This window comes from Pseudopipra pipra, unplaced genomic scaffold, assembly GCF_036250125.1.
Source record: "Pseudopipra pipra isolate bDixPip1 unplaced genomic scaffold, bDixPip1.hap1 HAP1_SCAFFOLD_587, whole genome shotgun sequence".
NCBI lineage: Eukaryota > Metazoa > Chordata > Aves > Passeriformes > Pipridae > Pseudopipra > Pseudopipra pipra.
The window spans coordinates 11,453-23,651 of record NW_026991075.1 but is presented as its reverse complement, the minus strand read 5'-3'; the positions used below and the strand labels follow the sequence as shown (position 1 = coordinate 23,651).

Here is a 12,199-nt window from a genome sequence, read left to right as displayed (position 1 = left end):
AAAGCACTGACTAAAGCTAACAGAGCTGAGGGAAGATTATCTGTGCTTGCAGGTAAATAATAAATTTAGCTTTCTGAATCTCTTTGCCACAAACAGTGCTAGCCTTTTTAGTTAGTAACAAGTTTTCAGTCCTTCTACATTTTAATTAATAATTGAATTTTAATTTATTTAATAATTAAAAATATTTCTTCATCTTCACCAGCTGCTAAAGACAGGTATGCTGGCTATCTAAAGTTGCTTTCCATATAGAATTGATGCATTTCTTTAGTCCTAATACAAAACCAAAGAAACTTTTGAGACTTGAGACATAAAGATAGAACAATAATAACAATAGATAGATAAATAGGTAGAAGATGATAATCTTCCAAAGAAGAAATTCAGAAGGACAAATTCTATTATCCTTATAGCAGAGTATTTCCATATCTTTGAATATAATCCCTTTGAAATCTGCCAAACCACCTAGGCAATAAGTTACTGTTCAGCGTGTGAAGAGGTGGCAGAATTAGGTTCTCCTTACTTACAAACCAGTTATAATTGATGCAGGTCAGAATTCAGCATAGGATGCTCTGGTGAATGGTGAGGGAGCTCAGGGAGCTCTTGGGAGAGGCAATAGTTATGTTTTTACAAATCTCTCAGCCTTCCAGTCTGTTACATCCCTGGCCCCATGGCAGAATAAGCTAAAGGCGGTGTGTGTTTGTGTCTCTTTATAAAGTTTTGTGTGTTACCTCAAAATGAGAATGTGTGGCAGTTTAGACAGGGATGCAGGCCTATGAAGTGGAGCTGTCAACTTTCCAATAGGAATGGGTTTACATTCTGCTGAAAGGTGGGAAAGGGGGAAAAAATAGTTTAAAATACCAAATACTGTTCTGGGAATATTTTTGAGAGCCCAGGTCTCTGTCTGGAGACCTGAATTAAGTATCTCCCTGGTCTACTATTCTGAAGCATACCTATTTCAGGTATGCTTTGTAGCCTAGTGTTGGTTTTGCCCAGGATCAGACTGTGGGGTTTTTCTGTTTGTTTAGTTTTTGTTTGTTTGTTTGTTTTTGTTGTTGTTTTTTCCTGGCACTGTACATGCGTTGTTTCTTTTAATTCATTTTTATGCAGGTGCTTTTCATTGTTATTTAACTTCTTCCTTTTTTTGAAAATGATTCCTGGTGAAGTATGTGTGCTCCACCTAAAATGGAGAAAAACAGATAAACAGAGTAAATATTGGGTCTTCACAGAGATTTAATGGTGCTTCATTTAATTTTTTTGTGTGTGTATGATTTCAGAATTGGTTTCACTTTGAAGAAACCGTTCAAGACCTTTGTTAAGAGTATTCTTACTTTTGAGACTTTTAACATAACTTTTTTCATTGCTTTCTTATCTATTTTAGATTTTTAATGTAGCTTTTTTCCCAACATTTGTTTTAACTTTGATTTTATTATACTAATTACTCTCACTGTGAAAATTACATAGTGCATTACACCAGCTCTTCCAGTGGGAAGATAATATTGTAAAATGGACAGATATGGTATTGTACATGTAAAATTAATAGATATTGAAGATGTAACTAAATATTGACTCTATATAGGTTTGATGAACTTAGGAAAGCTGCTTGCTTCTTTTATGTTGGCACCCTAACTTCATCAAGTTTTATGAAAGAATGTTGTTCTGAACAGATAGAGAGATTAAAGGTTAACTTTTCCTGTTTTCCCTTCTGTCCCTCTCCATCCATGCACAGACTGTGGTTGTTATTCCACCCCCCACTTTCACTCACAACATATCTTATTCTAATAGTGCCATTTTTTCACTGTTTTCTTTTGGTCGGTTGTATGGTTAATATAATATTCATTCTACAAACAGAAACTCTGCCAGATAGATTTGAACTAAGTATGCGGTAACACCGTGTTTATTCTAGTAACTGTTGTTATTTAAATTGTTCTTTTTAAAATAAACTTAAGAGATATTGCAGGTTCTACCAAATCCTATTTTCTCACGTGATATTAGGAGTTCGTTTGACCCCAGTGTCCCCTGACTACTCTCACTCCAAACCCTGAGTGGCAGAGCCTGCTGGGCCTGTATGGAATATGATCTTTCAGCATGTGGCAAATTGCAATTCTACAGATGGTTTTAAAGAAAAAAGTAATAACAATTATTATGTTTTAATTTTTATTCTCTCAGTATGTAACGGACGTGGAGTTAAGTGAAGATTGTTTTATCATATGTGACCTTGAGCTATAGTAGGATCTTATTCTTCATTAATAATAAAGATTTGATTCTTTCACGTTGTTATTTTCTCTTCTTCCCTGACTTGTATGGCTTCTTTTGCCTGGTCAATGTGTGTATCTTGGCTTAAAATGCAAGATGAGGGGATGTTGCCTTTGTTATCTAAAGACGGATGGAGAAACACTTCTGTGTGCCATAGTCTGAGAGGTGTATCCCAAGCTCTGTCTTAGGTTTTCTTTCATTGAGGCTTGCTCTGGAGGGAAGTGCGACTTGCAGATGTCTGCTGTCACAGAGAGGTTCTCTGATATAAATAAAAGACATGGCTTTCTCAAGGCTTTTCAAAGGTTTTCTTTTGTTCTTTGTGCTGGGTTTTGTGTGGTATATTGACATTATATGTCTAAGTATATCAATATTAGAAAGCCTTATAGGAGGTGATACACAGTAATATTAAAGATGTTAAAACATTAAGCTGCTCGGGAGCCCCTTGTCCTAGGATGCTGTGAGTCATGAACTGAAATATATCCTATTTTCTAGCATTAATGGCAAAGAAAGAAGTTAGTGATACTAGTCTTGTTCTTTTTAGTGTAACACTCTCAAACTTTTTTTTTTTTTAATCTGGTGGTAGCAGGACTGGATGGAGACACAATTTAAATCTATATTTTAAACCATGCTTGCCTTGCTTTGCTTGCTACAGAATATTTTGGAACTACTTTTTCTTAAAAAGTTATAGGAGATGTCAGCACCTCCTGAAGATTATAAAGACAGTCGTGTTCAGATGTAATCAAATAGAGTGTTAGAAGGTAGTCTGCCTGAATACTTATGAATTAATCCTGGCTGTAAACTTTTACCAGAACTGGAGAACAGTTGTATCAGGAAATTAGACCAGGATTAAGCAAATGCTTTTTGAAATTTGACTTGTATTTATTTGAATAGGCAGAACTTTAAATTGAACATTTTTAATAATAAAATTTATCATCAATATTTATCAGCAGCACTGTTTATAATTCAGTGTCAGTTGTTGCAGTTGAAGTGTTTTTAAGGAAAAAGACTACTTTTTTTTATCCTTAGGCTTTAAACATAATTAATGCATTTATTTAGCTACAGTTACAGAAAATGTTTCATAATATAAGTAGAATATTCATATATCAGGTCTTCTGTCTTTTGGTAACCTATATACATTCATAACTGTAGAATATGCAAAGTAAAATTTTTAAGCTTGTTAATGGAGGTTGCCTAGGTAGTTAATTCTTGTGTGTCTTCTTGGGTATGCTTGTCCTTAAAAAAGCAAAGTTAAGTCTTTCATCTTGCAGCTCAGCACACTAAGGAGGCAGCACACAGGCTTGAAATGTCATGTGGGATTTAGAAGAAGAAATGCAGTATCCATTCACTTGTGGTAAATCTTAGTGCTGGAATCAAGGAAATAACAGCAAAGTGTTTAAAAAAATGTGTGATTATAGTAAATAAGTTTACTAAAAAGACCACAGTAAAGGAAACCAAACTGAAAATGTTTAGTAGTGCAATCTTACTTCATTTTTGTTTTACCTTCTGAAATTTGTATTGCTGTGAGACCAACTGTATTGAGACAGATACTGTGATTGTGTGAGACTTGCTGGCAGAGCTGTCTGTATTGTTTGCAAATTTTGCTGTTCGTGTAGGTCCAGCATTTTGTGTTGGTTAAATGGATTGGAATGAACTGTGTCATTTAGAAACTGATGTGGTGAGTTGTTTGGTTTTTTTTTTCTTTTTCAACATGCAAGTCAATACAACACTCTGTGTAGGCTATCTGCTTTTCCCTATACTTTTGTTTTATTTTTTTCATGCTTTATTTTTCTTTGAAACTCATGTGATTGGGGATTGAATATACAGAGTTTCTAGACAGATTTTCTTTGCTGTAACATAGTATATATTTGCAATTCTAGTCTCAGACTTTGGGTTAATAGGTCTTGAGAGATCAAGGGGTCTTCTGCTTCTAGACCTCATTAGCTGTAAGGGAACACAACAGCCTAAATCACTAGCAAAAGATGGAAGAATAAAAAAAACCTGGTTGTTGATTTCTGTTTCGCTCAGTCAATAGGAAAGAGCTCCAGAGATAGGCAATCATAAATAAATAGAGTTTTTTGCATTATCTAAAAAAAGTGTTGGAGTAAATAGAATTTACTTCTTAGTAAAAGTTGGAGGTCCCATTTGCACATTTCAGAGATAGTGGGCTCTTATGGAGAGTGAGCTGACAGTAGAGTTTTAAAGGAGAAGAAAGTCTCTTTTCTTCTTTCAAGAGTGGTAAATTTATAGGACTCACTTTCTACTCACAGCATCTTAAACTATAATAATCCATGTTATCCTGCAGCTGTGCCTGTACTCAGTCAAGAGCTGAGTCTAGAACCATTTCTTACATGTCTTGACCCAGTAAAAAAGCCCTGCTAATGTTGTTTTTAATTGGATGCCTGAAAGTGGCTCTGCTGGCAAAGTGAAGGAGAAGAAAGATAGTAGGGATTTCAGTCACCATTTTCTGACATGTGTCTCTTTATTCTCTGACAGGGGTTGAGTGAGAAGGAATCAAGCAGACTGGGGAATCATTTCACATCCCAATTTAGGATTTTAGGGCTCCATGAGGGATGTTTTTCCATTGCATGGGAGTAAAATCCTGCAGCTGACTCCCTGGTCATGAAGGCATAGCTGTCCAGGGCTTCTGAGCAGCTACAGCAAAGGAGGCCTAAGGTGTGGTAATAAAAGTTGTACTAATATCATTCCTTTTCCATTGTTTTTAGTATGTTTCTCTAACATGAAGTAGAAGGAGGTGCTAAGAGCAGACCTCTTTGGTTATATCTACAAAACTTTTTGAACTTGGATGCCATGGATTTGATAAAAAAAAAAGGCCTTTTCCAACAAGAAATGCACTCATTCTTTATTTCTTTTGACTTTAGATGACACCAGTTTATCTTTCTGTTAATCTTCAAAAACCTTATAAATTTAGTGCCCTATTTCCAGTATATTGGAAGTATTCCAGTATATTTCCATGCTCAGATATGGCAATATATTGTTGCAGGGGTGAGCAATGTGACACATAAATAAATTTATAATGAAGATAAACCTGTATAGGAAAGAAATAGTTGGAATCTTTTAAAGCTATTGATGTAACAATAATAATAGTAGTCTGTTTTCCTTCAAAACCTGGAGTAGCCTCTAATACACCTTTATGGAAAAAGTTAGTTTATTGTATGTAATGTAGTCAACTGTCAAATTATTAATTTAAAATTCAGATCTGAGGGGAAATTCAAAATCTGTAGACTCATATGGAGTCCTCTTCACTTTCACACTGCTGGAGTGCTTTTTGATGAAGACAAAAGAGGATGGAGTAGCAACTAGCTGTATGGAACTGATCCATGGTTCATTGCATTAAATTGCAATTTTTTTCATTAACTTTGATCATCCTTGGATTGAACCTGTATGCATATGATTTAATTAGTAGCAAGCTCAGGAAATGCTGGTATGTTGGCTTTTCTAGTTTCTTGCCTACTGAGATGATAATTGCATAAACCAATATATTTGTATGTCTATGATATGGGAAGTGCAGAAGTACCCACAGTTTGCTTTCCTAGAGGTGGACCTCCACCTTAAAGTTAGACACTTTATGCTAAACCTCTTTTTCTTTCTAATTATAACACCAAATCTGATCATCTTATGTTACACATAAAACAGGTCTATTTCTATGTCATTATGCTGAAAAAATGAGCAGATTGTAACTTTATTGTATGTCTGATTTTGAAACACATCAAAAAACACCCTACCCTTATGTTTAACCTTCTAATATATTTAACTCTTGATAGACTGATTTCACCTGAGAGAAAAAAGGAGATTCTTTTAATGTCAAATGTTTAGTTATCCAATAGAGTATATTTTCATCATGAATCACATTGAAGGTATTAATGCTGTTATTTTATTTTAGTTTAGTTTAAATTATGTAAAGCAATGTAGCTTCATGTTGGGATGTGCCTTTACATTTATGTGAGTTTGGGGGGCAACCAAAGGAAACCTCTCTCCATAAGGGCAAGTTTGTAGACAAGACTCTGAAGCATTTGAAATGTTTTTACCCTGAATCAGATTTCTATCACGTTATTCCTTGCTTTATTGTACCTTATTAGGTGAGCTGCCCCAATGCCTTACCTGTGGCAATTAATGAAGTTAAAGTATTTTTTGGGGTAAGGGAGGAAGGGTGGTGGGAGCTGGCTGGGGGTGTTGACACTGGATGCAGAGATTGCAGTGTAGATATGTCTTGTTTGTTTTGCAAATATTGGCAGACCCAGTTGTGAGTCTGAATGATTTACAGTCTAAAGGTTTATGAAAGCCACTAGGCTTCTTATGTATTAGTAGCATAAATAGGAAAAGTAGGTATAAAAATCAGGGGAGAAAGTGGGGTGGTAGCTTGTAAGCCTTTCTCATTTTAGCAGGTGTATAACTAGACATAAATCTGTCACTTGGGTTTACTTATGCTTTGGATAGTTTGCACCCAATTTTAGCGCAATAAATAGGGATTCTCTAAGATGTCAGTTATATGCCTGTCAATGAAAGCTAACCTAAAAAACTTAGATCTGTGTCAAAAAATATTAAAAAGAACCTCAACTTTTTTTCCTCAGGAGTGTGTAAGACCTACCGAAGCAGCATTAAATACTATACCAACAAGATTCTAAGGGTTTAGGTGGTATTTTCTCTACTGCTTTACAAGAAGAAAGGTTTCATAGTGACTGCAACACAGCACAGAACATATGCTCCTTTTGAGGCAGACATTACCTTCTTGAGTAAGCGTGACATATGCTTAGACCATGCTGATGGGTGATTGCATATCATCTACAATGATTTTAGGGCATATGTATTACAAGGATATTTATATGCTTTAGGGAGTGATCCAGACCACAGAAAATGAATTAAGTGGTGATCTAAGTTGTTTTTTTTTTTTTTTGTACCTAACTGCTGCTCGATGACCTTGTATTGCTACTTCTGCATTTGCAGTTGAGAAGGGATGTAGGTAAGCAAATGATTTTTCTCACTTGCCTTTTTCAATCTAAAAATTAGTAACTCCTTTTAGGAGAACAATATTTTTAAGGTACACATCTGAGAAACAGGTGTATGAAAATGCGGTTTCAAACAGAAATAAAAGCAGAAAAATATCGTTTAATATATTAATGTATTGTGAAGCAAGATATCCTATCTTGCTTGTTATATATCTTGAGACAGCATAGGTAAAAGATAACTGTTGTTATTGTACAAGTTAGGAAAACTTCTCTTACTCTGTCACAAAACTGCTGTTTGACGACTGCCACAAGAATTTCTAGGATATAATTAGAGAATAGTTGTCTGACCTTTAATGATTAGAAATTGGGATTTGGTTTCTTGTGTTTGAATATTTCAGTTCATCAACTTCTCTGGCTTTGAAATGGCTTATTGTTTCTATGTGTTTTTACTCTTTCAAAAAACTATCATCATTGCTGTCATAGCTCCAATACCTCTGAAAAAGCAGACCTTTAAATAGTAATGACTCTCAGTCTCCTGCCCAGGATCACCCACATTGAAATGTGCAGTTTGTTGCACAGCCCCTCTCTGCATGTATGGTTTGACTCTACAAAGTCTCTCCAGCAATCCCTGTTCATCTACAGTGAAATGCAGTGGCAGCTTGTTTCAGATTTCTAGTTGTTAATCAATTTGTTCACACTTAAAAGTGTTGCAGCCTGGTGAATGCAGTGAGTATCCTGGATGATGATATGAAAGAAGTGAAATAGATGTATGTAAATGTAATCTGCCCCCAGAATGGCAGATTATTTTCACTGACGAAGGTCATTGCTAAAGCAGACTATAATGTTGTATGATTTTTGAGAACCAGAGTGTTACTTTCATTTAAGCTGTTGCTGGGTGCTATGTTTTGCCATCAGTTTTTGAAGGCACTATTGGGTTGAGTTTAATACTCATTCTTAAAAATTCCAGTTTTTAAGCATAGATTCCTAAGGAAATAATGGCTCCAAGATGGTATTTGTGTATCTGCTGTAAACTCTCTTTTTTTCCACTTCAGTTATATTTCACAAGGAATATCTGAATCACCAGAGACAGGAAGTTACAGGTGATGTGTGAGAAAAAAGGGCTTAATGAAGGAGAGAGATCCTGTTAATTCCTCTGCTAAATTGGAGGTAGCAGGATGAATTTGTCCCTTAGCACTGAATCTGCAAACAAGCTTTGCCTCCAAACAGAGGAAATAAAGTTTTGCTGGTTCTGCTGCTTACAAAAAGAAAGCTTACTGTAAACTCCTTAGCCTGATGAATTGCGTTCCATTGGCTGACACAACTTACTGAAGAGGAAAATAGAATAGTGCTGTCTGAAATATTTTAAAAGAACCAAGAATGGATGCTTTAGGAGAAAGAATTGGCATGTGTTGTCTTTCAGAGTTTTAGAAGAATAGTGTATCTACAGGAGAGGGCTTGAAACAGATGATGCTATTTTTCATAGTCTCTGAGATGATTAGCAAATGTTGGAACTTAACAAGTTATAATCAACTGTAAATGTAAGCTGTAGATTGCTGCAGAGGGAGAAGGCTGCTGCTGCTTAGACAATAAACCTTAAAGTAACACATCTACTTCTTTAAAGCTGTCAGTGTGTTGCCATCATCTGGAAAAGTACACAATAGCTTGTCATAAACCTATCAGCTCTTCTGCTTAAATGAATGTCTCCGTTGGTGATGTATTAGATCTGAGATGGATTATTTTTAAGTGAAAACTGTCATTTTGTAATATAACAACCTCTTTTCACAAATAAATTCTGAAGTAGAAATATTCTAGATGTTTGGAATATAAATCCATAACTGAGAAAAATAATTTTGCAGAAAAAAAGTCCAAGAATCAATTAATATTTACTTATTTATTTATGTATTTTAAATCTGTTTGTTTGCCTCACTATAGAGATCACAGAAATCTTCCAGCATATTTTGGGGTTTTTTTCACTGCTGCGGATAAGCAACTGTGCAGGAGAATTCTATTTTCCTCATCTTACAGACTTGCAAAGTCCATTAATATCTTGTGCTCATAACTAGAAAGAAAAGAAAAGGTAGGGCATTTGTCGTGCATTGTGTACTACAGGTCAGGTGGGTAGTAAGTGGGGTTTCTAAGACCCAAAAAGTTGATGTTTAAGTGTAAGATTTCTCTTTGTGTGACTTGTTGAGATATTTGTGAACCTTTGAGTCTTTCCCAAGTTTCGCATGTATAGTCTCTGCCCATTTTCCCATTTTGAAAACATCAGAAAGGATATTAACTGAACTATAGGTTTTCTTCTGTGTGTTAGCAATCAAATGTATTGTGTGAGTCTCTCTGTTTGAGGAACTCATGGCAGGGAGAGCACTAAATCCAAATTAGCTATAGTTAGGTTGCCCAGAAAAGTTGTGGAAACTCTGTTGCTGGAGTCATTCAAACCAGCAAGACAAGTCCCTGAGTGACCTGCTTTGAACAAGATGTTGAACTAGATCACCTCCAGTTCTCTCTTTGAACCTAAGGAAGTTTATGATCCTGCAATTCTGTGAAATAAAGAAGTGAAGTTTGTATTCATTTCCACAGGAGACTGGTCCTGGAGGTATCTTTTAAAAGTCCTATCATCCCTAAGCCCAGCTCTGGGACTGTCCATCTCTTACTGTCATTAGGCATTGTTTTCCTTGTGGGCAGTTTTGCTCCTCAGTAGGTTGTATTTGTCATGAGACGTTAGAAAGTGGGAGATAGACCTTCACCTTAACTGATGCATTAATTCTGTGGAGGACTTGTAGCTGAGATTTTAGGCAAGGATGTGCATGTTGTGAGCATCTGGGATGTGGAGGAGAATTCCAGTTGTTAAACGATTGGGTTCTTTGTATCAGGATCATGTTATCCTACAGCTTGCTTCTTACTTCTTTCTGGGGTGGACTAAGGTGCAATTACTGAACCCAAAGAAAAGGCTCATGCATCCTGAGAGCAAGGTTCAGCACAAACTCTTTTCCTTGTACTGCTCATCTCTTCAGCCCTGCAGTTTTGGAAGAGCATTTAAAACTTAATTTCTCTAATCTTCCATTTGTACTGAGAAAGCTGCTCCTTTGTAGTACCTGTCACCAGTGAAAGGAAGTCACAGTCACAGCAGTAGTTTATTATTAATTTTGAGAACTGGGTATCCACTTTTCCCATTCCAGGGGAAATTACTGCAATTCCAAAATGTGATGGAGAAATGCAACTCTCACTTTATTTTCTGTATCCCTTTCCCATTGCTTCTGTTAAAATGTTTTGGAGCTGTGAGAGTATCCCAGTCTATGCTTCAGCAATTAGTACAGTGGGCCATCTGATGCAGATTTGATTGCTTGAGCACTATAGTACATGGAAAAATCCTCTATGCAACTTGAAGTGGTTTAACAAAGGAGGATGTATTTTTGCAGTCCACATTCCCCATGTACACACATGCAGAAAACATACACACACCCATTGCAGCCAAACCACCTGCCTTTTGGAGATCATACCTCAGGTGGGCATGGTCAATCCAGAATTTGGACTTAGGTGACCTTATTCTGTTGCTGGGAACATTCAAAGTAATTTGATTTTTAAAAGAAATTTGATTTTTAAAAGAATGCTTTTCCATTTCTTGAAATATGAGGTAATGTATAAAAAGTAAACCAACAATTTTTAGAGGCTTTCCTTCAAGATGCTTGTCTGCAAGGCATGTATTAGGTAGTATACATCACTCTTTAGTACTACATGATACTATATTTTAAGATTTGCACTTGTCAAACTGTACCCATTCAGAGTGTCACTGATGATATTATATAAAGATCTCATCCCCAGATGTGAATGCAAAATTCTTAGAAAACTGTGGTTATATTTCTTACTGATGGTTGATAATAGAGGTTCCCTTCTGATGACATATCTATCACCTTTTGGTATTTATAATCTGTGATTTGTATTTGAACTAGACTTTTACCCTCATAAGAGGCTAAAGCATAAACACAGTGAGATGTGAAGCATCCTTTCTGTAGAAAGCTGTTTATGGTAGCTCTTGAGAGTTCTCTGTTGATCCTGAACCCTAAAATCCTAGATACAAATATACCACAACCTGGGGAACGAATTTGCAGCATTGTATGACTGCTGTGTAATGCAGGTGATCTTTGTGTCTTCTAGTCATCGTAATCTTTTCTTACATAAGGTAATAAATAATCCAAGTACTTTTAAAAAGCTGATTCTTGAATATTCAGGGCTGAAGGCTCTGGGCTGACCATTGCAAAAAGACATCCCCCTGCCATTGCTCATGTCTTACAAGTGGCATGAAAGACCTGAAAACCTCCTTTTCTTGCCTTCTCTAGACGCTACAGAAAAAGATGTCGACTTCACTTATACTCTCTTTTTAGTAGTTGCAAGAAAAAAATGTGCTATTTATTTTGTCAATGAAATGCCGAGTACTTCAAGATGAGATTAACTCAGTAGAGGACTGCAAAATCTTTACTGCAACAAGCAACTTTACCCAGATGACTTGTTTGCTGAAAATAATTAAGAATGTCTGGGTAGCTGAGAGCTTTCATCTACTGTGCACCAAGAGCGTCTGTTTTGTTTTGTGCATTTGTTTCTTTGCTCACAGAAGTTTCTTAATTTTCCAAGCCAGCCAGGAAAACCAGCAGAATTCTCTAAGGAAAACTCTGCTAGTGCACTACAATAAGGCCAAATAATTAGATTCATACTGTTAGAATAGATACACAGACAGCTTACAATCAAAAACAAAACGCTCCTGATTCAGCAGGCACAAGTTGTTTTCTGGTATAGTAGGTCAAAGAACAAAGTTCACCTGTCTCATAGCAGGCTGGTTGGACTTTGCCAGCATTAGGACTGTTGTCCTAGAAAAACACTGAGGTTCCTGAGTGGGAGCTGAAATAACCTGGTGCCAGCATCAGCAAAGATTTCATGTGTTTAGTTTGTTCTTCCAATATGGCTAACATAATTCCATTTCATATACCCAC

The 12,199-nt window shown here is 36.1% G+C and overlaps 1 long non-coding RNA gene across 1 annotated transcript; it reads left to right on the top strand.

Annotated features, from left to right (window-relative positions):
• LOC135408740 (uncharacterized) lies at positions 1 to 2,266 on the top strand. Its single transcript, XR_010427806.1, has 2 exons — positions 1 to 52; positions 1,990 to 2,266. It is a non-coding gene; the product is annotated as an uncharacterized LOC135408740 (long non-coding RNA).
• The last annotated feature ends 9,933 nt before the right edge of the window (positions 2,267 to 12,199 follow it).